This window comes from Lampetra planeri, chromosome 82 (assembly GCF_965212315.1).
Source record: "Lampetra planeri chromosome 82, kcLamPlan1.2.h2, whole genome shotgun sequence".
NCBI lineage: Eukaryota > Metazoa > Chordata > Hyperoartia > Petromyzontiformes > Petromyzontidae > Lampetra > Lampetra planeri.
The window spans coordinates 2,139,952-2,150,018 of record NC_136186.1 but is presented as its reverse complement, the minus strand read 5'-3'; the positions used below and the strand labels follow the sequence as shown (position 1 = coordinate 2,150,018).

At 52.4% G+C, this 10,067-nt stretch overlaps 1 long non-coding RNA gene across 1 annotated transcript; it reads left to right on the top strand.

The window, feature by feature from the left end:
* Positions 1 to 917: 917 nt before the first annotated feature.
* LOC144738417 (uncharacterized) lies at positions 918 to 8,719 on the top strand. Its single transcript, XR_013589257.1, has 3 exons — positions 918 to 1,037; positions 3,943 to 4,107; positions 5,200 to 8,719. It is a non-coding gene; the product is annotated as an uncharacterized LOC144738417 (long non-coding RNA).
* The last annotated feature ends 1,348 nt before the right edge of the window (positions 8,720 to 10,067 follow it).

Genomic DNA, 10,067 nt, shown 5'->3' with positions numbered 1-10,067 from the left:
ATCAAGATCTGTCCCGTGACCTCCTATACCTAGCCTGGAACAGCAGTCAACCTGTGTCACCCAGATCTGTCCCGTGACCTGCTGCACCTAGCCTGGCACAGCAGTAAACCCATGGCACCTGGGTCTGTCCCATGACCTCCTCCTGCTGCACCTAGCCTGGCACAGCAGTAAACCCATGGCACCTGGGTCTGTCCCATGACCTCCTGCACCTAGTATGGCACAGCAGTCAACCCATGGCACCTGGTTTGTTGTGATGACATTACCGCCACGTAGTGGCGAATGACGGCCATTGTCGTTGTGAGTTTGTGTGCTTGTGTGCGAGTAATGGTGATTGAGTGTGTGACTATCATGTCGTGTCTGTGTGAGTTGGATGGTAGGGGTGTGTTTATGAGGGTGAGTGTGTGTGGATGTGTGAGTATCATGGTGAGTATGTGAGTGATGGTATGTGACAGTGTGAGTTTGATGGTGATTGTATCATGGTGAGTGCAAGCAATACTCTGAGCTTGACTTATTTCCCCCCCTCCCTTTACCCACTCTTCCTCCCTCTCCCTGTCTCCCCCCACTCTCCCCCACCCACTCTACCTCCCTCACCTTCCCTACCTCTCTATCTCTCTCCTTTCTCCCGCAATTACCTCGCCTGTTATAAAGGAGGTCGTGGGTCCGATCCCTACCCTCACACCTGCTATATATTTAGAGTTTGCGTGTCTCTCTCCCTCTCTCCCCGTGGTCACGTTCAGAGTGTTTGGTTTTTATAAATGTCGACGTGATGATAGGCCACGTGGTTGACCTATCATTTGTGGCATTTTCCTTTCTGAAGAAGAGCTGTGTAGCTCGGTGGGCATTACCTGGAAAAATTGAAATAGTTTAGTTTCCTCTTTTCCTCCTCCCTTCTTCCCTCTCCACAACCCTCCCCCCCCAGCATAACAACAAGAAGCAGGAGGAGGATGGTTTGTCTCCCAAGCTGAGCGCTTCCGGGTCCACCTTCATGATCCTCCCTCTGCCCCGGCGGGGGGAAGATCCCCTCACACAGGGTTACGGTACCCCACCCACATACACACGGGGTTACGGTGCCCCCGCTACACATACGCACAGGGGTACTGTACCCCCCACTCACATGCCAGGCTATGTGCACCACACAGAGACCCAAAGACTCGCACATAGATCCATAGACTCACACAGACCCATTGACTCGCACAGAAACCAATTAACTCAAACAAAGAACCGTCGAAACACAGACAATATACTTACACAAAGACACATAGACTCACACAGACTCATCCACTCGTGCACCCACCCACTCAATGACTCACAGGCTTACTCGCTCACCCAATCCCTCACCTACTCACTCAGCCACTCACTCAGAAACTCACTCAAGAACTCGCTCACTCATTTACCCACCCACTTGCTCACCCACTCGTGCATCCACTAACAGAATCGCTCATAAACTCACCCACTCACACGCTCAGAAACTGACTCACAAAATAATTCACCCACTCACTCGTGCACTCACTCGCCCACTTACCCATACGCGCACAGATTCACCCACTTACTTACTCGTTCACAGACTCCCTCTCTGATAGACTCGCTCATAGACTCACTCGCTCAGACTCAATCACTCACAGACTCACTCAGAAGCTCTCACCCACTAACTTATTCAGAAACTCACTCCACCACCAACCCACTTACTTTAAAACTACCTCACTTATCCGCACCCACTCACTGACCTACTTACTCATCCACTCCCTCAGCCACTCACTGACCAACTCACTCACTCACAGACTCAGTCGCTCACTCATCCACTCGCTACGAAACTCATTCATCCACCCACCGACTCACTCGCAACCATTAACTCATCCACTCAATAATTTCATCCATTCACTCATCCACTCACTCAACCACTCACTCATTCAACAACCCACGCACTAACCCACTCACTTGGAGACTCTCTCACACACCCACTCACTCACCTCGCCCAGTCTATTAGCCACTCATTCACCTACTCACTCACCCACACAATCGATCAATCACTCATATACTAAATCACGCACCCACCCACACACTCACTCACCCACTCACTCATCCACTATTCCACTCACTTAAGAACCCACTTCCTCAACCACCAACTCAGAATATCACTCCTCCACTCACTCACCCATTTACTCACCCACTCGCTCACCCACTCATTCAACAACTTTCTCACTCGTGGGCTCACTTGCTTATCCACTCACTCATCCATTCACTCATCCACTCGCTCATCCAATCTCACCCACTCGCTCACTCACTCGCTCACCCACTCGCTCACCCACTCGCTCACCCACTCGCTCACCCACTCGCTCACCCACTCGCTCACCCACTCGCTCACCCACTCGCTCACCCACTCGCTCACCCACTCGCTCACCCACTCGCTCACCCACTCGCTCACCCACTCGCTCACCCACTCGTTCACCCACTCGCTCACCCACTCACTCATCCACTCACTCACAGACTGACTCAGAAACTCACTCACCCAAGCATTCACCCACTGACTCACTCACCCATTCACTCATCCATTCACTCACATACTCAGACTCACTCGCTCCCAGACTCACTTACAGACGCACAAAGAAGCTTACTCACCCACTAACCTATTCAGAAACGCAGTCAACCACCAAACCACCTACTCAAAAACTCATTTACTCATCCGCACTCACTCACTAACCTATCTACTCATTTACTCAATCAGCCACGTTTACTCACTAACTCGCTCACTCATGCACTCAGAAAATCACTCATCCACTCACTTAGAAACTCCTACAACCACTGACCCACTCGCTCAAAAACTCCCTCATCTACTATCTCGCTCACTCTCTTATTTACTCACCCACTCCCTCACCAATTCACTCGTTTCCCCACTCATTCCTTCAGTCACTCACTCATTCAGCAACTCGGTCAATCATTATCTAATTCAATCACTCACCCATTCACTCGGAGACTCACTCGCTCACTCATCCTCCACTCACTAACCCACTCAGAAACTCACTCAGCTACTCACTCACCACTCATTCACCCACTCATCCACTCATTGAATAAATCACCTACTCGCCCACTTTCTCACCCACTCAATCAGAAACTCATTCACCTACTCACCCACACACTCACCCACTTACACTCGGGAGTGGGTGGTTTTACAGTTCAGTGTTAATCATTGGGACTCCCATAGGGTTCAGTGTTGCTCACTTGGTCTCCCATAGGGTTCAGTGTTAATCACTGAGGCTCCCATAGGGTTCAGTGTTAATCACTGGGGCACCCATAGGGTTCAATGTTAATCAATGGGGCTCCCATCGGGTTCAGTGTTAATCACTGGGCCACTTATAGGGTTTGGTGTAATCACTGGGTCTCCCATAGAGTTCAGTGTTAATCACTGGGCCACTTATAGGGTTTGGTGTAATCACTGGGTCTCCCATCGGGTTCAGTGTTAATCACAGACCCATAGATTCCTAAAACCCTATAAACACCTAAGCCTCTATACCCCTAACCCTCTAAACCCCTATATTCCGAAAACTATAACCCTCTAATCCCCTTCACCCTTAACACCCTAACCTTTTAATCCCCTTAACCCTTAAACCGCTCACCCTCTAAACCCCTCACCCACTAAACCCCTATGCCTCTAAATCCAACCCCCTAACCCTTTGAACCCCTGACTTTCTCCAATCCCATAATAAAGGTTTTTTTTTGTGGTAAGATCGTGTGAATATAAATGTGTCTTAAAACCCGTCACCACCCGACACAGCCAATGAATAAAGTTTGTCACGTGAACAAAAAGTGCCAATTAGTTTCTACTTTAGCACATCGGTGTGTTGGAGACTAACCCAAATAAACCTTTATTATGAATAACCCCTCAACCCCATAACTCCCCCTGCGCCACCCTCCATGTCTCCCCTTCACCCCCCTCGCCTCCCTCAGCTGCTACTTCCGCTGAGGCCGGGGCAAGTGGAGGCGGTGCTGTGCATTGTGGGTGGCGAGCGGCTGATTTGGATTCCCTCTCACGGCCACCGTTGGTGGCTCGCGAGCTTCTGAAGTGGCGGCTCGCTGGCTGGGCCTCCTCTACGTCGACTCAGCCAGAAGAAGGTGAGAACCTTGCACGGTGTGGACACAGCAGTGGCGGTGGTGGGGGAGGGCAGAGGAGGCGCCTGGCCCACAGGTGCCTGCTTTGTCTCACTCCTCTCTCTCCCCGTGTCTCACTCCTCTCCCCGTGTCTCCCTCTCTCTCCCCGTGTCTCCCTCCTCTCTCTCCCCGTGTCTCACTCCTCTCTCTCCCCGTGTCTCCCTCCTGTCTATCCCCGTGTCTCCCTCCTCTCTTTCCCCGTGTCTCCCTCCTCTCTCTCCCCGTGTCTCACTCCTCTATCTCCCCGTGTCTCCCTCCTCTCTCTCCCCGTGTCTCCCTCCTCTCTCTCCCCGTGTCTCCCTCCTCTCTCTCCCCGTGTCTCCCTCCTCTCTCTCCCCGTGTCTCCCTCCTCTCTCTCCCCGTGTCTCCCTCCTCTCTCTCCCCGTGTCTCCCTCCTCACTCTCCCCGTGTCTCCCTCCTCTCTCTCCCCGTGTCTCACTCCTCTCTCTCCCCGTGTCTCACTCCTCTCTCTCCCCGTGTCTCACTCCTCTCTCTCTCCCCGTGTCTCCCTCCTCTCTCTCCCCGTGTCTCCCTCCTGTCTCTCCCCGTGTCTCCCTCCTCTCTCTCCCCGTGTCTCTCTCCTCTCTCTCCCCATGTCTCCCTCCTCACTCTCCCCGTGTCTCCCTCCTCTATCTCCCCGTGTCTCCCTCCTCTCTCTCCCCGTGTCTCCCTCCTCTCTCTCCCCGTGTCTCCCTCCTCTCTCTCCCCGTGTCTCCCTCATCTCTCTCCCCGTGTCTCACTCCTCTCTCTCCCCGTGTCTCCCTCCTCTCTCTCCCCGTGTCTCCCTCCACTCTCTCCCCGTGTCTCCCTCCTCTCTCTCTCCGTGTCTCCCTCCTCTCTCTCCCCGTGTCTCCCTCCTCTCTCTCCCCGTGTCTCCCTCCTCTCTCTCCCCGTGTCTCCCTCCTCTCTCTCCCCGTGTCTCCCTCCTCTCTCTCCCCGTGTGTCCCTCCTCTCTCTCCCCGTGTCTCCCTCCTCTCTCTCCCCGTGTCTCCCTCCTCTCTCTCCCCGTGTCTCCATCCTTTCTCTCCCCATGTCTCCATGTCCCCTTCTCTCTAGGTGGTGCAGGTTTAGGAGTTTACTGGCTGCACTCCGACCTTTGGCCTTTGGCTGTCGCCCAAGTGGGATTGTCGCACAGCAGTCAACCCATAGCATCAGTATCTATCCCATGACCTCCTCCTGCACCTAGCCTGGCACAGCAGTCAACCCATGACACCTGGCTCTGTCCCGTGACCTCCTCCTGCACCTAGCCTGGCACAGCAGTCAACCCATGGCACCTGGGTTGTTGTGATGATATCACCATCATGCCGTGGCAAATTACGGCTGTTGTCGTTGTGAGTTTGTAGGTTTGTGTGTGAGTAATGGTGCGTGTGTGACTTTCAAGACGTGTGTGAGAGTAGGATGGTCGGGGTGTGTGAGTATCATGGTGAGTGTGTGGGTGTGTTAGATGGCTGGCAATGTTGATGGGTGGTGATGATGATGCAAGCCTTGTGCTCGAGAATGGCACACTGAAACTAATATCACGTAGCTACTTCTGAGTACCCTTCAAGTGCTGTCTGGTCCACATTGTAAAGGGCAGGACTTTCCCACCTGTTCTTTATTTAAGGGCAACGTTGGTCACAACAATGTTATTACTTCTTACAGCTGGAATTTATCCTAAGTACATGGAGAACCACATTGCAGCCATGTGATAGTTGATGTTGTGCAGTGAATGATGACCGGGCTGAGACCATTGACTCGCTAGACTTGAGAATCTGCTTTGATCACAGGTGACTGCCTGGATTCAATCCCAGGTACTCCGTGGTGCCAATTCAGTGCTATGACCACAAGGTCCATGGGCCACCTCTAAACACCCCCCACGATAAAGACATAAGCAGCAACCTGTTTAGTGAGCAGCAGCATTCTTTGAATATTTTTCCAAAGCAATTGGGATTGTGGAGCCGTGGCACAGTCCTGCATTTCCTTTCTCTTTAATCCACCAAACGAAACTTTCTGCTCGATTGTGGCGCACCCATTTTTACACTTGTTTCAACTGCTGTGGCAGATGGTGGAGCAGAGGGGCAGTGGAGCAGATTGGCAGTGGTGCAGGACAGTGAAGCAGAGTGCAGTGGAGAAGTGGGGCAATAGAGCAGAGGAGCAATGGAGCAATGAGGCAGTGCAGCAAAGGAGCAGTGGGGCATTGGAGCAGTGGATCAGTGGGGCAGATGAGGGGTGGATTTGTCGTGAAGAAGGCGAATCACCTGAATATGTGCTCTGAAGAAGAACCATTTCCCAAAACGTTTCTTTTTATCTATGTCCTTGTCCCACCGCACACACAGCCGGGACACCGCACACACGAGCCAAGGCACATTTAACCAACCCAGGCAGCACTCGCAAGCAATGCAACGTTACGTTGTGTCCTCATGAGTTGATTTCACAAAGTTTATAGTAACAACAACAACAAAAATATTGATCCTAATTCTTAACCGGGTGGCCTTGAGACTTGGCACGTGCAGGTTTTGTTCATTGTCTGCACCAGACCCCTGCAGCTGTCTCATTCTGGGTCCGCTGCCCCTTACATGTCCTGGAAACCATGGCAAGGTCATCGCATGAGGACCGCCTGGATGAAAACCAGCATAGAAGGGGCCCAGTGTGGGGCCGGCTATGCTAATGGATTAGTCCCATGTGTGTGTGTTATGTGAGGTCTCCTGGCAGCAGTCATTCTCCGCTGCAGTGCTGGCATCTGCTGCTCAGTTTCATTCCCCAGCTGTGGTCCCAGTGGCACCGTGGGTAGTGTGGTGATAGCAGTCACGGTTGGCACCGATCCACGACCACCACCCCTACTGGGCGGTGGACCTGCCTCCACAAAGTAGCATGTGGCGGAGGAGTGAGGTGAACGCTCTCGCTATGCGAGCGAGGCCCCCTCACTTCCTCTTCTTTTCGTGCATCTCCACCTGCACCTCCTCCATCTCCTCCTCCTCTGTCTCATCCTCCTCCATCCCCTCTTCTTCATCCTCCACCGCCATCTTCTCCTCTACCTCCTTCTCTTCCTGTGCCACCTCCGTCTTCTCCATCTTCTCCTCTTCCACTAGCACCATCTCTTCCTCCTTCATCTTCTCCTCCTCACCCTCCTGCACCACCATCTCCTCCACCCTCTTCTCTTCCTCCTCCTCCACCACCATTGTTTCCGCTTTGTCCGTAGTCTCCATCTCCTCCACCACGACCATCTGTTCATCCTTTGTTGTCTCCTGGTTCTCCATCTCTGTATTGTCTTTATCCTCTCCCTCCGTGCTCTCCTCCATTGTCACCATCACAATCTCGTCCTCCTTTGCCTTCTCTTCCTCCGTCTCTACTTCATCCTCCATCTCCTTCACCTCTTCCTTCGTCTCCTTCTGCACAACATCTGACTTCGCTTCAAAGGCCTGGAGGAGTGAGGAGGAGGGCTGCACTTGCTCAGATCTGTGAGGAGACAAACACGACACCGTTCCACCTTCCTGCTACGGCAGACATCGCCATCTACTCAACGTCCGGGGGTGGAATGTGTGGCAGATTAATTCGAGCTTAATATAAACAGCAGTAACAACATGGCCAGTGAGTGTGCTTCATATTGGCACTGTCATTCTCATGGGGCAAGGCTATCCTTGAGATAGGTTCAGCTGTGTCTCACACAGACTGTTGTAGTTTCACAGTAGTGGGTGGCCTTGCCGTGTCAATTTAGCCGAATCATTTGTTGCGACATTTTTGTTTTTATGTGTATTATTGATCCCTTGGACATAACGGCCTACGCATTTAAAATGACATCGGTGGAGATCATGAACGTCCACTGTGATGGAATGGGTGTATATCTTTGTGGTTAATGCAGCGGCAGTAATAGCCAGGGCTGGCAGCAATATCTGAACTGTAAGTGGTGAGCGATGAGTGTGCGACCCTTTGGCTGCTTCAACCCATCCACGATTTCTATCAAATATCCGACAGTGATTGAGGTCGACAGAGCCACCTCCCTTGACGTCGAAGGCATCTCAGAGTGCATTGAGCGCGATGAGCTACTCACATCTCACATCTCTCATCTCAACGCATTTGAAATTGGACACCCCTCCCAGTGGTAGCTGTCTCTGTGCATTACAAGGCAACTTGGCAGCTGGCCTGGAAACAGGCAATTATCATGGTGGATGGAGGGTTAAATGGTGAAATATGGCCACATCGTTATCTGGTCTCACCCAGAAACCAATTATGGAAAGTAAATCTGTCCACAGTATAGCGCAATGTACACGTGGGGTTTGCAGTGTCTGTGTATTATGTGAGTGCAGCAGGGCTGGAGCACCTGTGCCTCACAGCAAAAGGGACCTGGGTTTGATTTCCACGTTGGGCCATGTTATATGTGTGGAATGTGGTGCCCCCTGTTCTGGGATGATTCTGCAGCTTTCTCCCTGTAACTGAACCCACACAATGCAAATCGCTCAATTTGGATCACAAACAGCAACAACTTTGTTACCAACTGCGAGCAAACTTGACAGGACCCTCCTGAAAAAAGTCTTGAGACTTAGTGAGGCTCATCCTGCGTAAACAAGCATGATAATAAATAAATGAAAATAAACACACACTGGACACATGCAGAGTGGTTTACCGTTGCTCAGCGGCTCCAGAGTTTGCTTTCTCTTCTTGGAAGCCTTCTTCTTCAAAGCTCTGAGCAATCAGGCCCTGCACAGGAGTGGCGGCGGTGGTGGTGGCGGCGACGGTGGCGCTGGCGGTGTTGGCAGAGGCGGTGTCAGTGGTGGTGGTGGTGGTGTTGCTGGTGGTAGCGGTCTGGAGCCAGTGTTGCTCGATCTTGGCGAGGCGCTGCTCCTTCTCTAGGCGCTTTTCCTCCATGAGGCACTTTTGCTCCACTGGACGCTTCTCCTCCATCAAGTGCTCCTGAAGTTTTACCTCAATGAGGCGCTTCTCCTGCATGAGACGTTTCTCCTCGACAAGCTTCACCTTGCAAAGGCGACTCTCAAGATGCTTCTTCTTCTCGAGATGCTTCAGCTCTACGAGACGCTTCACCTCAAAGAGGCGATTGTGTTCCTCCACCCGCCTCTCCTCTGAGGCACTTCTCTTCCTCCACCCACTTCTCCTCTATGAGGCGTTTCTCCTCCATGAGGCGCTTGTCTTCCTTGACCCGCTTAGCTTCTATGAGGCGCTTCTCCTCATCGACACACTTCACAATGGCGAGACGCTTCTCCACCTCCAGATGCTTCTCCTCGAGACGCTTCACGTCGCGAAGGTGCTTTTCCTCCATGAAGCGCGTTTCCTCAAGGAGGCGCTTTTCCATGACGCGTTTCACGTCATTCAGGATCTTGTTTCTAAGGCACTTCTGCTCCGCGAGGTGCTTCAGCTTGGCGAGGTGCTTCACTTCAATGGGGCGCTTCTCTTCCATGATGCGCTCCTCCGCAAAGCGCTTCTCCTTGAGGTGCTTCTCCTCCTGGAGACGCTTCACTTCTGCGAGGTACTTCACTCTGGGGAGACGCTTCTCCATATGCTTCTCCTCGAGACACTTCACCTCACGGAGCCGCTTCTCCTCCATGAAGCGCTTCTCCTCCGTGGAGCGCTTCTCCATGGAGCGCTTCTCCTCAATGACGCGCTTCTCCATGAGGCGGTTCTTGAGGAGATTGTCTCGAAGGCATTTCTCCTCTGGGATGCGCGTCACCCTGGCAAGGCGCTTCATCTCAATGAGGCGGTCCTCTTCCATGGTGCGTTTCTCCTTCGCAAGATGCTTGTTCTCCTGGAGACGCTTCACCCCGCTGAAGTTCTTCACCTCCCCAATGCTACTCTGTGCACGCGAATAAAAGCACAGGACCATTCAGACATGCACACGCAGGACAAAATTCATACTCGCAGGCACACAAACATGGACGGGCACGTGCACGAACAAAAATGCATACTCGCACATCTATGTACGAATGCAAACATGA